Here is a 17,258-nt window from a genome sequence, read left to right as displayed (position 1 = left end):
CGTACATTCTGGGGCACACGCACACACAGGGATATGCCTACTGTTGAGAGCGTTCGCACACACTACAAGAATTTGACAAATTAGCGACGAATTTTTGTGAGAAATATTTTTTGTCACTAATTAGTCACTAATTTTCAAGAAATTAGTGACGCACTAACGACAAAATTAATGAGCAGTCACAAAATATTCGAACATAAGAAAAGCGACTGAGTAGCGAGAGATTCACGAGAAAGTTTGTTTCTCGCAAATTGACTTTGTAGCTAAAAAATGAGCGAGGAAAATTTTCTCGCTAATTTGTCACAAATTAATTAGCGAGTGACAATGTTCTAACAAATCAGTCACTTAAGGGTTCAATCGAATAAAATTATAGTACGAGGGATATTATTGTCACTATTCCGTCGCAAGTGTTTGATATACAATTAGTGAGAAACAATTCGCACACTAGTTCGTTGCTAAATAAACTTTATGCGAAAAGGCTAATTAGTGAGGAACAATGTTACTACCTAATCCATCACAAAGACTTGAAATGCATTTTGCGATGAGCAATTTTCAAGCGAATTTGTAACAAAAGTTTTTATTTTTAGCTAGCAACTAGTTTCTCGCTAATTTGTCGCATAATATTGCAAAATCAAAATTAGGGTAGCAACAGAAAACAGTCGTCGCTAACTCATTTCAACGGATAAATCATTCAGCTAGGAAAGTGTTCCTTGCTAATTAGTCGCTAAAGTGGAAATATGGATATTGAGCGCCTACGACCTAAGTAGTAAGAAATTTGCGACCGTTTAACAACTGACACACTTCGTTCGCTGATTTCAAGTCACTGATTAGCAAGTGAAATACATTTGTCGTTAAGTTATCGCAAGGTTAATTTAGCGAGCGATTTGGCAACTGCAATCTTGTCGCAAAGCAAAAGCTATATCCTACCTATTTTGTAGCAAATTACTCGCTAATCTCGCTGGAAATCCGTCATAGAGTTATAACAAATCCAAAGCTAATCGAGAAAATGTTAGAAGTAACTGGTCGCCATTGAGTCACTAATCAAAAGTTTATTTAGTGAGGAATTAGCGACTGTTTAACAACTGATAGACTTTCCTCACTTATTTTATGTTGCTACTAATCGCTAACCTCTATATAAATCCATAGAAAATTCATGAAAAGTTTGAAGTAAATTTGCCAAGCACGATAATATAATTTGTCACAACTTTGTTAGTAATCTAAAGCTATTTTAAACGAGAGAATAATTAAAGTCCCAAAGTCGTGTGTATTTGACTCTAAAATCAAACTCGTAAAAATGCAAGCCTAAACGACTTAGCTCAATTAACCAGAAAAAGTAGCAAATTAAGCTGGCTGACTCCTAGGCCAAATAGATGCCTTTTTTTTTTTTAAAATAAACTAGTACATTTATTTTTGTGAATCCAACTTGAAATCCGCCATCATATATACCTTTACCTTTTTCGTATTTCTTCACTCGACAAGTCAATAATTAATCTGTTACAGATCAAAATTCTGTTTAATAGTTTGTCACTAGTTAATGAATTATTGCATACATGAGATGAAATTTAAATACCGAATACTTACTTATAAGAAATCATAGTTTACCAAATTCTTTGCCGTTTTCACCCTCCTTCTTAATAAACCCGTGAAACCCTTTCTTTACCCTTAATCTTGAAAAACCCTTTCCTTTTCCCTTTCCCTTCTCCCTTCTAATTCTCTGAAACCTCTCTGATTGGGATGTTTGTGGTGCGGTTTGGATTGGATGCTTTTTTTTTTAAAAAAAATGATCCGATCCAATCCAATTTCAAGCGATTTGGATTGGATTGGATTTGTGGTTTTATAAATTAAAAAAATTAAATACATATAACAAGTCTCAACATCAAATTTTAAATAATCAACAATGACATAACAAGTCTTAACAATATCTTAAAAAGCTAACAATAATATAACAATAGAAATAAAATTATAGGTTAGTTAAAATAAATAAATAAATAAAATTTTGAACATGAAATATTTATTAAATAATAATAATACATGAATAATATAAAAATGTATAAAAAATATAACATGTTATAAGTATAATTGTAAATATAATAATAAAATAATAATATTATAGCATATTGTGCAGTTTGGATTGGATTGGATTGGTTATAAAAAGTAGATCTAAAATTTGATTCGATCCAGTGGTTTGTAAAAAATAGAATCCAATCAAATCTGAATGAATGCAATTTAAATTGATTTTCGGTTTGGATTAAATTGGATGAGTAATTTAATTTGGATCGCTTTGGATTTGAACACTCTGATATCTCTAAAAAAGTAAAATCCCTTTTCCCCTTTTAATTCTCTTGAAACCCTTGCTTGTTTATCTCCAAAACCACACACTCTCATCTCTCAAACACTCATTTACGGTGCCGGCACTGGACAGACGATGGCTAATGGCAGGGAGGCATTGAGTAACGGAACCACGACTGGTAGAGAGCAACAGAACAGAGGAGGCGGGGCGAGCTGCGATAGGAACTAAGCTGTGGCCATGAGAAAGAGGTGCGACGGTGACTGATATGGGATTGAGATGCGAAGATGCGACACTGCGAAGAAGATAACTCTGTGACGCTACGTCACACTCTTCATTTGTAATTGATTCATCTCTACTCACCACTCCGGCTCTACATTCTAATGTCTCAAAATCTCTCTATCCCTCTCGTAACCACTCAGTCGGTCTTGGTCAAAACTGCTCATTCTCTGTTCTTAGAGACAAAGAACAGTGAAGAACGACAAGTTAGCCTTGGTGATGATGAACCGAGATGGAGAACTGAGATGGTAGTGACGATGAAGTGAGACATTAGCACTGAATAGAGATCAATGGTGTGTATGAATTTTCTGGTTTGACAATTTTTTTGAGGATTCGTTGTTCTGGTTTTTAGGGTTCTACAATATTTTCTGGTTCTACAATTTTTTTGCTAATCGTGCTGCCTTTGCTTCGTCTATCCCTGCTCGATTCGCTCTCCCTCGTCACAATAGGTAGGCTTTTAATTTTTTTTCCTGATTTAGGCAATTAGGGCCTGTGTTAAATTTAATTAGGGTTCTATATCACAATTTTGTATTTAATTAGTGTTTTTTCTGTGTCTGGTTCAATTTCTATAGTGATGTATGTGTTAGAAGCTTTCTCGTGTCACAGTTGAGAATTGCTTGTTATTATTAGTGTTGAATTATAATTTTGTTCTTTGTTTATTCTACTTGTGATGATCTTGCTGCCATTGATGATTGGCTTATTGGTTTGACTTTAAGTTCACTACCACTCTTTGTTGGCTCAGGATTCGGTGGTCCAGGAACCTTTGGACCACTTAGTAGTCCAAGTAGAAAACATATTTTTGGAGTTTTTTTATCAATTGCTACGTAGTCTTTGAACTAATTTTAATTACAAATCAACCCCATATATTTTATTTAATTATAAAAATAGTTTTTTATTTTATAAATTATTATTTTATCAATTATCTATTATATTTATTAACAATCAAATACAAAAATAATAACCAATTATATCCTCCATTCATCCTAATAATTTCAATTGATTAAAAAATTAACTTTGATCTCATTACATTCGTCCATGGCTTCCAAATCGTGTTTCCTTGAAATTCAATCGATTGGTTTACACTATATCACAAAACAATCGATTGAAAGTTGTAAGGTAGAATGGTAAAAAGTTTAAACCAATCGATTGTTTATACTTTCCAATCGAATGAATGCCTCAAAATAATCGATTGTTGTTGTTACTCAATTGATTGAATTCACGAAAACAACATGGATCTGCCAAATACAATCGATTGGAAAGTGATGACATTGAAGGTTTAGCCAAATTCAATCGATTGGTAATGTAATCCAATCGATTGGAAGGTGATGAAGTTGAATGTTTTGCCAATTTCAATCGATTGGTAATGGAATATCCATCTACTCAATCAATTGGTAATGTTCTCATTTTTCAGAATTCTGTAGGATTTTGCACAATTTATTCTATTCTACTTTCATAAATCACAAATAGGTTGTACAAATCCTCATTAATCCAATTTTTTTTTTCAATCACCATGATCAGGATCTTATTATCTTCTTGCACCAATATCAATGTATTAACATAAGAACAATTTTTATCACTTAACTTAAATCATTGATCCTGTAGTTTGGTCTAGTTTGGACGAAGGAAATGTATTTCTACTAGTATTAATTAAATCCGTGATACTACATGACGAAATTATTTTGGTAACCAAGTTTAACCAAGTTGGTTCAATAGCTTATTGGTATAATAAAAAACAATTGATTGAGTAGATGGGTACCATTACCAATCGATTGAAATTGGCAAAACATTCAACTTCATCACCTTCCAATCGATTGGATTACATTACCAATCGATTGAATTTGGCTAAAACTTTAATGTCATCACTTTCCAATCGATTGTATTTGGCAAATCCATGTTGTTTTTGTGAATTCAATCGATTGAGTAACAACAACAATCAATTGTTTTGAGGCATTCATTCGATTGGAAAGTATAAACAATCGATTGGTTTAAGCTTTTTACCATTCTACCTTACAACTTTCAATCGATTGTTTTGTGATATAGTGTAAACCAATCGATTGAGTTATCATTCAATCGATTGTTTTGAAAAACCAATCGATTGAATTTCAAGGAAACACGATTTGGAAGCCATGGACGAACGTAACGAGATCAAAGTTAATTTTTTAATCAATTGGAATTATTAGGATGAATGGAGGATATAATTGGTTGTTATTTTTGTATTTGATTGTTAATAAATATAATAGATAATTGATAAAATAATAATTTATAAAATAAAAAATTATTTTTATAATTAAATAAAATATATGGGGTTAATTTGTAATTAAAATTAGTTCAAGGACTACGTAGTAATTGATAAAAAAACTCCAAAAATATGTTTTTAGTTTGGACTACTAAGTGGTCTAAAGGTTCTTGGACTACCGAATCCTGTGCCCTCTTTGTTGTGTCACCATTTTCTGATTCACTGTCTATGCTCTGAGTTTTCTTCTCCATTGATGGCTTCTGTATTGGATCATTCATCATCTACTGTTATAATAATAATTAACTATATGTATACCATTTTATTTGTATATTTATAGATAATTAACAAAGATCAGCTATGGCTTGTAGGAGATTGGCCCTTATCATTGTTTGTACTGTTATGCTTTCTATTACATTTGCTAGATTTTGTAAGTTTTCTTAATTCCTTATTATTCTATAAGGTTTCTAGCTAATGTTTAATTATTTAAATGGGAAAGTGTTTTACTTTTATGTAGTATGTTCCTTACTTGGCATACAGTGCCTTGTATACTTGTATGTTCATTGATTCATTTGTAGTTTTTTTCATCAATATATATTGTTCATGTTTGGATTAGAAGTAACAACTAACAAGTGCCTTTTCTACTTGGTTGATAAAGCAAGTGTATCCTAAGTATGTCAAAATGTTATCTAGGCTTATGTTATCTAAGCAAGTGTATCCTAAGTAGGTTCATTTCTAAAATTGATGCAATTTGTTGTCTCTGGATTGCTGATGGTCTTAATAATTTATTGGTATACTTGTTTAATTTCAAGTTTCAGGACTTGAATTTAAGAATTGACTTTATTTTTAAATAAATTATATGTTTGATTTGGATGATCTCGTGGTAAATACAGTTTGTTTAGTTGCTGCTAGTATGAATATTCAAATCTTTAATAGTCAATTCTAAGATATTATTAGTTTAGTATACCAAGTGTGTTTTCCTGTTCTTTACATTTCCATTAATGGAATTTTGCTATTTTCTTTGATTCTAGGAAAAAGGTGCAATTCCATTGGAGAATTCCCTTGTTTAGGTGCAATTCTACGAAACCACCAACTGACAGCCTTATGCGCAGATCACCGATTCGCTGAAGGTTTGTATTGCTTCATTTGGATCTGATTTATGCCTTTTACAATGTCTCTCGTCTTAATTTCACACTCTGTGCTCTTGCTCAATCTTTTAGGGAATCTCTTATAACTAATGTCATGTGGAGGAACTTGATGATACAGGTAGTAGCTAGAGTACATCATTCTTAATACCGTGCGGAGAAATTAAACTTACACATTATTCTGTTGTGGATCATCATCTAGTTGTGTGTAGCCTGGAAACATATTATATATATCTCTTTGGATCCTATCACTTTATGATCTTTTTATATATTTGCTTTCCCAGGCTATCTATCAAGTGACCATTCTTCTCATTCTTAATTTCGGTTGGCAAAGTATTAATCTAGGTGATGATCAAGATTCTAAATCTCACTCCTTACAAGTGAAGAATACTTTTAATATTCAACACATTCGTTCTATGCCAAGTAAGTAGTGAAAACCTATTTAATTAATTGTTTAATTTGGAGATAAATCGGCAATTTCTTTATACAATGTGTCTCTGTTCCATCCCCATCCTTTGCAACAAAATAATTTTATAGTATAATACAGCATACTAGATTCTTATTGGGATAGTAGTTATTGTAATGTTTTGACTCAGATATTTAACGAGTTCAATGCTAGAAAATAGATCAAATGAATGTCTTCAAGGGAGTGACTAAGTTGTCTCTTCATGGGAATTTTTGGAGTGACATTTGTGCTTCAGGTAAACAGGCATCCAATTGTTATTCTAAAGGTTTAATTACTCTGTTGGTCCCTATAGTTTCACCAAATTTTTAATTAGGTCCCTATACTTTTTTTCCTTTCAATTGGATCCCTACACTACTATAATTTTATAATTAAGTCCTTCATAGTGTAAAAAATATTAGAGTTAACTGAATATTTATTCGCAAATTGAAGGTATTTATAATTAAAAACTTAATTAAATCTTTGACCGCATGCATTCTGGTAAAAATATTATGTTAATTTTAACATTTTTAACATGAAAAGGACGTAATTACAAAATTAAAAGCAGTGTAGGGACCCAATTGAATGGAAAAAAAGTATAGGGACCTAATTAAAAATTTGGTGAAACTATAGGGACCAACAGAGTAATTAAACCTATTCTAAATTAATCGTTTAGCATTTTCATGCATGTATTTCTGAGCCTAATTAAGTCAAATTAAATTGTTCAGATACTAATCATCGAGTGCACCTTGACTGGAAATTTTAGTTATTTTCTCGTGGTATTGGGATAATCAGGTTAGTTTACTCAAGTGCCTACTCATGTCAACTAGACTACTTGTGATCAATTGAATTGAATTTGTTGATTGATTGATATATTGCATTAGTAATAAGACTGATTGATTTAATATGACACGAATGGCCTCTTGCATTAATAATAAGACACATTTGCACAGGAAAAGTCCAATTTATAAAGATATAACAACATAATCTAAAATTATATATATATATATATATATATATATATATATCAAGTAGGCAAGTAGCATATAAAGCTCTATATATAAGATTAATAACTGTAGTTTGTTTTCCTTCCATATGGTATTGATAGCTGGATTGTCACAATGACATGCGGCCCTTCTTAAGGCAAGGTTGATTCGTAATCAACACTTTGTTTTAATACTTAAAGTTGTTTCTTGTTTTATGGTTAAAATTAATTTTTTGTGTTATATTTTATTAATTATTATTGTTATTATTATTATTACTACTTTTGTTTGTCAAAAAAAAATTTCAGTTTCATGTCAATTGACATTGCTAATAATCATCTTGCAAATTGTGATGCAGCAAGTGGTGCGTGGCAGAAGTTAGACCAATTAAGAGATTGTAATATAAGAACAGCGTTGCGAGTATAGCTCTTAACCAGAAAAATCCGCCGCATCAATTTAGAAAGGTTGTCACAAAAGTTTTAAATAAAAATACTGGGAGTATGAGTCCCAGGTCGTCTCCCAACGAGTTGCTAGAAAGGGTGCTAATTTATTAATCAGGAGTTTTCCGAGAGTTTTGAGAGTTGATTAACAGAAAATAAACAATTGTAATTTAGTGCAATGAAAATTAAAAGAAATTTATATTATTCAAATTAAAAAGCCTTGACTGGGGGAATGATTAATTGGAAGTTCTGTCCTTGTTAGAATTCTCTCAAGTGTAGTATAAAGAGGTTGTTATTTTCACTTAGTTAACCCTTACTAAATAAAGGAAAGTCAATTGATTGAGCTAACTCTTATTCGCAAAACCTAGTCCTCTCCTTTGGGAAGGTCTAGCGTTAGTAAATACAGAATTAGCCAACAACTTCCAATTTAACTAACCACTCGAGCATTCCAACTCAAATGTCTCCTCTTAATCAACCCCATGTCAAGTAGGGAATCTACTCTATTGACATGGATATCATCTTCGTTATTGGGAGTTTGGAATAGAAAAGAGACATAATAATTTAAATAAAATATATATTCAAAATTAATTAAAAGTAAAAGTAATCCTTTGCATTAACAATCCATGAAAATAATCTAATTACCACTCTAAACAAGAAATTGAGAATATGGAATAAATAAAAGAGCAAGTAAAGAAACAAACTAGAATAGTATCTTCAACGGAAGTGATGACTTTTCAATATCCAAAAGCAAAAGCAATAAACTAATGAACTATGAATGTAAAGAAAACCTAGAGGAAAAGTAAATTCTCTCTAGATTCAGATCTAAAACCTAAAAACTATCCTAATGAGAATGTGTGTATGTGTGTTGAGTCTCTGCAAGTTCCCTGGCTTTATTCTGTGTTTCTGGGCCGAGAACTAGGTCAAAACACGGCCCGACATTGCCCCCAGCATTTTCTGTTAATTCTGCAGATCACGCAGGTCACGCATACGCGTCAGTCACGGTTCGCGTCTTTTGTACAGACTCCAATCCACGCGTACGCCTCAGGCACGCGCACGCATCGCTACAATTTCCTCCATGTCGCGCGCACGCATGAGCCATGCATGCGCGTCGATGCTCGCTGGTCATCTCCTTAGTTTCTTGTGTTCCTTCCATTTTTGCAAGCTTCCTCTCCCATTTCTAAGCCATTCCTGCCCTATGAAGCCTGAAACACTTAACATACGGATCACGACATCGAATGGTATAAAAGAGAATTAAAATACACAAATTAAAGATCTCTAGGAAGCATGTTTTCAACCATAGAGTGAAACTAGGAAGGGAAATATAAAACCATGCAATTAGTATGAATAAGTGGTGAAGACTTGATGAAACCACTCAATTAAACACAAGATAAATCATAAAATAGTGGTTTATCAGCAAGGTATATCCAAAATCTGATTAAAAAGGCAAAAGAGCGGGAACAGTATCGCGATATTGTTTATGAGAAAAAGATTGCTAGAGAGAAGCAAAGATGACCTCCTCTCTGCTGACAAAGAAGTAACACCCTAATTACCCTAAGCCTTACCTCGTGTCGTAAAGCAAAGGTTAATCAAAGGTTACGACAAGTCTAAAGCTTATACATATATATAGAAGAAGTAATATATTCTAGAAGCCCGATGAAGGATACAATTCAAAAACATGATTTGAAAAGTGCAAAACGTACTCATGAAGCTACAAACTTAACGCACAAGAAAAATAGATATAATATAACAAAATAGCAGAGTATAATAGTATAAAGATCTAGCCACGACTCGCGGAGTTTAAGCCGGCTATCTATATATAGACAATACAAAATTTTGAAAGTAAAATAAATAGTTTATACAAGTTTCTCTCTCAAAATAAGCCTCTAGGCAAAAGTAAAGATGAGAGAACAAAGCAAAATAATCAAAAGGATTTCAAAACAGAATGGAGATCCTCCGCTTTGTCACCACCAAGCAACTCACCGAGGTGGGTTGCGACCTGCATCTGAAAAACAACAACAGAATATGGTATGAGAACCAGAGGTTCTCAGTATGGTAACAGTGCCCAGTGATGTAAGATATAAGACTCTGAGACGCCAGAGGCAATCCCAGAACTTCATATCCGTCACAAGATTCATCTTAAAGCATAACTAAAACATTAAAGAATAAATTAAACCTTAACATAATAAAGGGGTATTCTAACTAGTGGATTTCTAAACTAACAACTCTTCGCTGTCCCACAACATTCACCAACCTATCCTCCATGCGATCCCATCGCCACCACCTTCCGAACCTCCTCAATCCCAGTAGAATACACAATTAATATCAATGCAAGTAAAACACAAGTATAGGCATATATGACAAGTAATTCAATTTGGCAATTAGACATGTTATACAGGTAGGCAAGCAAATTCAAGTTAGCAAAGTAAACAAACAGATAGAAGATGCATATGATGAATGCCTGTCCTATTGGTTGTGATATCACAATGTCGGTTCAACTGCCAACCCGACACATCTCCATGGAGATGTCGCCCTTTGGAATCATAATGGGAACCCCCGAGATATGGTGCTCGGAACACCGTCTAGGATTTTGTGCCTGCACACTGTAGTGATCCGAAGGGATGCAAGCGGGATACTCTTGTCACAGACCTCACATCTCAACGCAAGCGGAATGAACCACCGCCCTTACGCCACCGCCGCTACCTCGACAGGTGGGATCCAACCACCATCTCGGCCAGGCACATAGCGTCTCAACAATCTCAATTTAAAATGTTACAGCAATGGTTTTTCAAAAATTCATTATTTCATTATATCAATGATTCATCATTGCAACTCCGAGTTCTCGACTCATCTCAACCACTGTCAATTCATAATTTCCATTCCGAACTCATTAGTTCATCAGTTTCTCAATTCATTGCCAGCAATCACCAAATTCACTACTCTTCCTTCTCTCTCAACAAAACTCATCCTCAATACACCAGAAACCTAAGCCTCTGTTCTCTAAGTTTTCAAGGTAATACCCAAAGAATTCCACCTAAGAACTTCTCTATGTTTTAACATCCAAAAACAAGACAAAAATTCTGAAATAAGTGTCACAGAAGTTTACAAACTTATTGGGAAGGCAAAACAATTAAAAACAAGATTTTAGTTGAAAAACAGGGCATGTGCGTACGCACAGGGGTGTGCTTGTGCACGCCCAGGAAGATTTTCAAAATATGTGCGTACGCATAGAGGTGTGCATACGCACAAGTGTAAAATTTTCCAATTTCGTTCGCTCACACAAGGCATGCGAACACCTGATGAGCGGATAATTTATACGCTTTTTGGCATTGTTTTTAGTATGTTTTTAGTAGGATCTAGTTACTTTTAGGGATGTTTTCATTAGTTTTTATGTTAAATTCACATTTCTGGACTTTACTATGAGTTTGTGTATTTTTCTATGATTTCAGGTATTTTCTGGCTGAAATTGAGGGACTTGAGCAAAAATCAGATTCAGAGGTTGAAGAAGCACTGCTGATGCTGTTGGATTCTGACCTCCCTGAACTCAAAATGGATTTTCTGGAGCTACAGAACTCAAAATGGCGCGCTTCCAATTGCGTTGGAAAGTAGACATCCAGGGCTTTCCAGAAATATATAATAGTCCATACTTTGGCCAAGTTTAGACGACGCAAACTGGCATTCAACGCCAGCTCTCTGCCCAATTCTGGCGTCCAGCGCCAGAAAAGGATCCAAAACCAGAGTTGAACGCCCAAACTGGCACAAAAGCTGGCGTTCAGCTCCAAGAAGGACCTCTATACGTGCAACACTCAAAGCTCAGCCCAAGCACACACCAAGTGGGCCCTGGAAGTGGATTTATGCATCAATTACTTACTTCTGTAAACCCTAGTAGCTAGTTTATTATAAATAGGACCTTTTACTATTGTATTAGGTACCTTTGATCAGTTGTATGCTATCTTAGATCACGTTTGAGGGCTGGCCTCTCGGCCATGCCTGGACTTTCACTTATGTATAATTAACGGTAGAGTTTCTACACTCCATAGATTAAGGTGTGGAGCTCTGCTGTTCCTCAAAGATTAATGCAAAGTACTACTGTTTTCTATTCAATTCATCTTGTTTCGCTTCCAAGATATTCATTCGTACTTCAATCTGAATGTGATGAACGTGACAATCATCATCATTCCCTATGAATGCGTGCCTGACAACCACTTCCGTTCTACCTTCGACTGAATGAGTATCTCTTAGATCTCCTAACCAGAATCTTCGTGGTGTAAGCTAGAATGATGGCGGCATTCAAGAGAATCCGGAAAGTCTAAACCTTGTCTGTGGTATTCCGAGTAGGATTCAATGAATGAATGACTGTGACGAGCTCCTAACTCGCGATTGCAGGGCGTTAGTGACAGACGCAAAAGGATAGTAAATCCTATTCCAGCATGATCGAGAACCGACAGATGAATAGCCGTGCTGTGACAGGGTGCGTTGACCATTTTCACTGAGAGGATAAGATGAAGCCATTGACAAGGGTGATGCCTCCAGACGATTAGCCGTGCCGTGACAGGGCATTGGATCATTTTCCCGAGAGATGACCGAAAGTAGCCATTGACAGTGGTGATGTATCACATAAAGGTAGCCATGGAAAGGAGTAAGACTGATTGGATGAAGATAGCAGGAAAGTAGAGGTTCAGAGGAACGAAAGCATCTCCATTCGCTTATCTAAAATTCTCACCAATGAATTACATAAGTATTTCTATCCTTACTTTATGTTTTATTTACATAATATATTGTAGCCCATATGAGTCAACTTAACTGAGATTTACAAGGTGACCATAGCTTGCTTCATACCGACAATCTCCGTGGGATTCGACCCTTACTCACGTAAGGTATTACTTGGACGACCCAGTGCACTTGCTGGTTAGTTATGCGAAGTTGTGAAGATATGTTTAGACCATGATTCTGTGCATCCGTTTTTGGTGCCATTGCCAGGGAATCAATTTCGAACAACAATTCACAACCTGAGTAGCAATTTCGCATACCAAGTTTTTGGCGCCATTGCTGGGGATTGTTCGAGTTTGGACAACTGACGGTTCATCTTGTTGCTCAGATTAGGTAATTTTCTTTTTGTTTTGTTTTCAAAAATTTTTCAAAAATCTTTCAAAAAATTTTCTCATCTGTTTTCGAAAAAAAAATAATAATAAAAATACAAAAAAATTAGAAAATCATAAAAATCAAAAATATTTTTTTGTGTTTCTTGTTTGAGTCTTGTGTCATGTTATAAGTTTGGTGTCAATTGCATGTGCATCTTGCATTTTTCGAAAATTCATGCATTCATAGTGTTCTTCATGATCTTCAAGCTGTTCTTGGTAAGTCTTCTTGTTTGATCTTTGCATTTGCATGTTTTGTGTCTTTTCTTGTTTTTCATACGCATTCTTGAATTCTTAGTGTCTAAGCATTAAAGAATTCTAAGTTTGGTGTCTTGCATGTTTCCTTTGCATTAAAAATTTTTCAAAAATATGTTCTTGATGTTCATCATGATCTTCATAGTGTTCTTGGTGTTCATCTTGACATTCATAGCATTCTTGCATGCATCACATGTTTTGATCTAAAATTCTCATGCATTGCACATTTTTCTTGTTTTTCTCTCTCTCATCATAAAAATTCAAAAATCAAAAAAATATCTTTCCCTTTTTCTCTCATTAAATTCGAAAATTTGGATTGACTTTTTCAAAAATTTTTAAAATCAAGTTGTTTCTTATGAGTCAAATCAAATTTTCAATTTGAAAATCTTCTCTTTTTCAAAATCTTTTTCAAAAATCAAATCTTTTTCAAATTTCTTAGTTATTTTCGAAAATTCCAAAAATTTTTCAAAAATCTTTTTCTTATTTTTATCACAAATTTTTGAAAATAACAATAACAATTAATGTTTTGATTCAAAAATTTCAAGTTTGTTACTTTCTTGTTAAGAAAGATTCAAACTTTAAGTTCTAGAATCATATCTTGTGATTTCTTGTGAATCAAGTCATTAATTGTGATTTCAAAAAAATCAAATCTTTTTTTCAAAAACTAATTTCTATCATATCTTTTCAAAAATATCTTCTTATCTTATCTTTTTCAAAATATGATTTCAAAATATCTTTTCTAACTTCCTAACTTCTCACCTTTTCAAAATTTGTTTCAACTAACTAACTAAATTTTTTGTTTGTTTCTTATCTCTTTCAAAACTACCTAACTAACTCTCTCTCTCTATTTTCGAAAATATCTTCCCCCTTTTTCAAAAATTCTTTTTAATTAACTAATTATTTTATTTTTATTTTGAATTTTCGAAAAAACTACTAACCTTTTTCAAAAACTATTTTCAAAAATCACTAACTCTTTTTCAAAAAATTATTTTCGAAAATTCCTTCTCTCTCATCCCCTTCTACTTATTTATTCATCTACTAACATCTCTTCCTCACACCACCAAAAATCCGAACCCTCTCTTTCTCTGAGTTCAGATTTTTTCTTCTTTTCTTCTACTAACATAAGGACCTCTATACTGTGGTATAAAGGATCTATATTATTATTATTATTTTTTCTATGCCCTCTTCTTTGTCATATGAGCAGGAGCAAGGACAAGAACATTCTTGTTGAAGCAGATCCAGAACCTGAAAGGACTCTGAAGAGAAAATTAAGAGAAGCTAAATTACAACAATCCAGAGATAACCTTTCAGAAATTTTCGAACAGGAAGAGGAGATGGCAGCTGAAAATAATAATAATGCAAGGAGGATGCTTGGTGACTTTACTGCACCTAATTCCAATTTACATGGAAGAAGCATCTCCATTCCTGCTGATGACAAGTCATCTTAGCCTAGTTTCACTAGCCTTTTTCTTTTGTTTTCAATTGAATTATGCACTTTCTTGAGCCATAAACAAGCCAATTGGGTAGATTTTCATGTTTCCTTTGATTTAATCAACCATGTATGAATTAATGCAATTTCATGAGGTTTTATGCTATAATTGTCACATATTATGAAAGAATGAATATCTCATGATTTTGAGCATAGCTTTGATGTGTTTGGTTAATTAATGATAGGTGAAGAAAGCTTGGAGAAAGGTTGAAGCAAGGAGGAATGGCTAGGAGGAAGAGAGGACAAAAAGTTTGAGCAAAAGTTTGCCTCAAACTTTAGCTCAAACTTTTGGAATAAGTGAAAATGAACCAGGGAGCAAAAAGCTGGAGCAAAAGTTTGCCTCAAACTTTTGTGCAAACTTTTGGGCAAAAAGCTTGAGCAAAAGTTTGCCTCAAACTTTTTGGCTAACTTTTGGCATCACAAATCAACACCCTGGAGAGCAAAAGTTTGCGCCAACGTTTGCCTCAAACTTTTTGGCAAACGTTGGCGCATGAACAACACACCCTGGAGAGCAAAAGTTTGCGCCAACGTTTGCCTCTAACTTTTTGGCAAACATTGGCGCCATGAGTGTGCAAGGGGAGGCCAACGTTGGAGCAAAAGTTTGACCCCAAACTTTTGCCCCAATGTTGGTATCAGCAAAAGAGGGTGGCTGATGTGAAAAGTTTGAGTAAAAGTTTGCCTCAAACTTTTACTCAAACTTTTACTCAAGCTTTCATGATTCCAAACCCGGTTCAATTCGGTTCTTCTCCAAACTCCAAGAGCAATCAACCAAGGCCTCTATCAACCCAATTCCATCAAGAGCAAAGGCCCAATTGAAGGCTTGAAGACCATTTGAAGAAAGTGTATAAATAGCATAGGATTTAAGTTTTTAAGAGAGCTTTCTTTTCGGTTTGATTAGTGCACTTAGTAGAGAGCTCATTTTACATTCTAGCATTGTTGTTTTAATTCAAGAGAATTGGGGAGGAGAATTGATCTCTCTTCTTCCTTGTTCTTGCCCAGCACTCTTTAATTTTCTTGCTTCGGATCTTGGGTGGAGAATTGAAGAACTTCTGTTTCAATCTCACCTTGGGATCTTGTTTAATTCTCTGCTTAATTAAATTTCAGTTTCAGTTAATTGCTTCTTCATCTACTTTCTTTGCAATTTACATTTCCTTTGCAATTGTTCTTGTTGGATCTAGGAAGGCATTGAGATCTAGACTTGGTTATCTAGTCTCTTGGGTCCTGAGATCTGAATTCCAATTTTACATCCTCTGTTTAATGTTTTTCAATCTCATTTACATTTCTGTTTTAAGATCCGGTTCAATCCAAGTCATTTTCTATTTCTCTGTTTGTTGAATTTTACTTTTCCTTGTTTAATTTCTGCAAATCCAATTCCCAATTCCCTTTACAATTCAAGCCATTTACATTTCTTGCACTTTAAGATTCTGCAATTTACATTTCTTGCGTTCTAAGTTTCTGCCATTTAATTTCTTGTTCTTTAAGATTCAGCACTTTAATTCCTGTTCTCTTAAATTTCATGCCAATTCCCCATTCCCTTTACTTTCCATGCGATTTAAATTCTGCAAATCACAAATCTCTCAACCAAATCTTGATTCGCTTAACTAAATCAACCACTAAACTAAAATTGCTCAATCCTTCAATCCCTGTGGGATCGACCTCACTCCCGTGAGTTATTATTACTTGATGCGACCCGGTGCACTTGCCGGTGAGTTTTGTGTCGGATCGTTTTCCGCACATCACCTGCCATTGGAGCAAACAACTTTGAGCTGAAACCTCAATTAGTTTCTCTGATGCAGCAGAACTGCAAGTTTCATGGACTTCCATCTGAAGATCCTTTTCAGTTCTTAACTGAATTCTTGCAGATATGTGATACTGTTAAGACTAATGGAGTAGATCCTGAAGTCTACATGCTCATGCTTTTCCCTTTTGCTGTAAGAGACAGAGCTAGAGTGTGGTTGGATTCTCAACCCAAGGATAGCCTAAACTCTTGGGATAAGCTGGTCAAGGCTTTCTTAGCCAAGTTCTTTCCTCCTCAAAAGCTGAGCAAGCTTAGAGTGGATGTTCAAACTTTCAAACAGAAAGAAGGTGAATCCCTCTATGAAGCTTGGGAAAGATACAAACAGTTGACCAAAAAGTGTCCTTCTGACATGCTTTCAGAATGGACCATCCTGGATATATTCTATGATGGTTTATCTGAGTTATCAAAGATGTCATTGGATACTTCTGTAGGTGGATCCATTCACCTAAAGAAAACGCCTACAGAAGCTCAAGAACTTATTGACATGGTTGCTAATAACCAGTTCATGTACACTTCTGAAAGGAATCCTGTGAATAATGGGACGCCTATGAAGAAGGGAGTTCTTGAGATTGACACTCTGAATGCCATATTGGCTCAGAACAAAATATTGACTCAGCAAGTCAATATGATTTCTCAGAGTCTGAATGGAATGCAAGCTGCATCCAACAGTACTCAAGAGGCTTCTTATGCAGAAGAAGCTTATGATCCTGAAAACCCTGCAATAGCAGAGGTGAATTATTTAGGTGAACTTTATGGAAACACCTATAACTCATCA

The 17,258-nt window shown here is 34.5% G+C and overlaps 1 non-coding gene across 1 annotated transcript; it reads right to left on the bottom strand.

Moving 5' to 3' along the window:
• Window positions 1-16,730: 16,730 nt before the first annotated feature.
• On the bottom strand, window positions 16,731-16,838 carry LOC148580334 (small nucleolar RNA R71). Its single transcript, XR_015894915.1, has one exon. It is a non-coding gene; the product is annotated as a small nucleolar RNA R71 (small nucleolar RNA).
• Between the last annotated feature and the right edge of the window lie 420 nt (window positions 16,839-17,258).

This window comes from Arachis ipaensis, chromosome B10, assembly GCF_059453495.1.
Source record: "Arachis ipaensis isolate K30076 ecotype BB chromosome B10, ASM5945349v1, whole genome shotgun sequence".
In the NCBI taxonomy this organism is placed as follows: Eukaryota; Viridiplantae; Streptophyta; class Magnoliopsida; order Fabales; family Fabaceae; genus Arachis; species Arachis ipaensis.
Note: the sequence above shows the minus strand (reverse complement) of the source record. Positions and strands in the feature narration are given on the sequence as shown.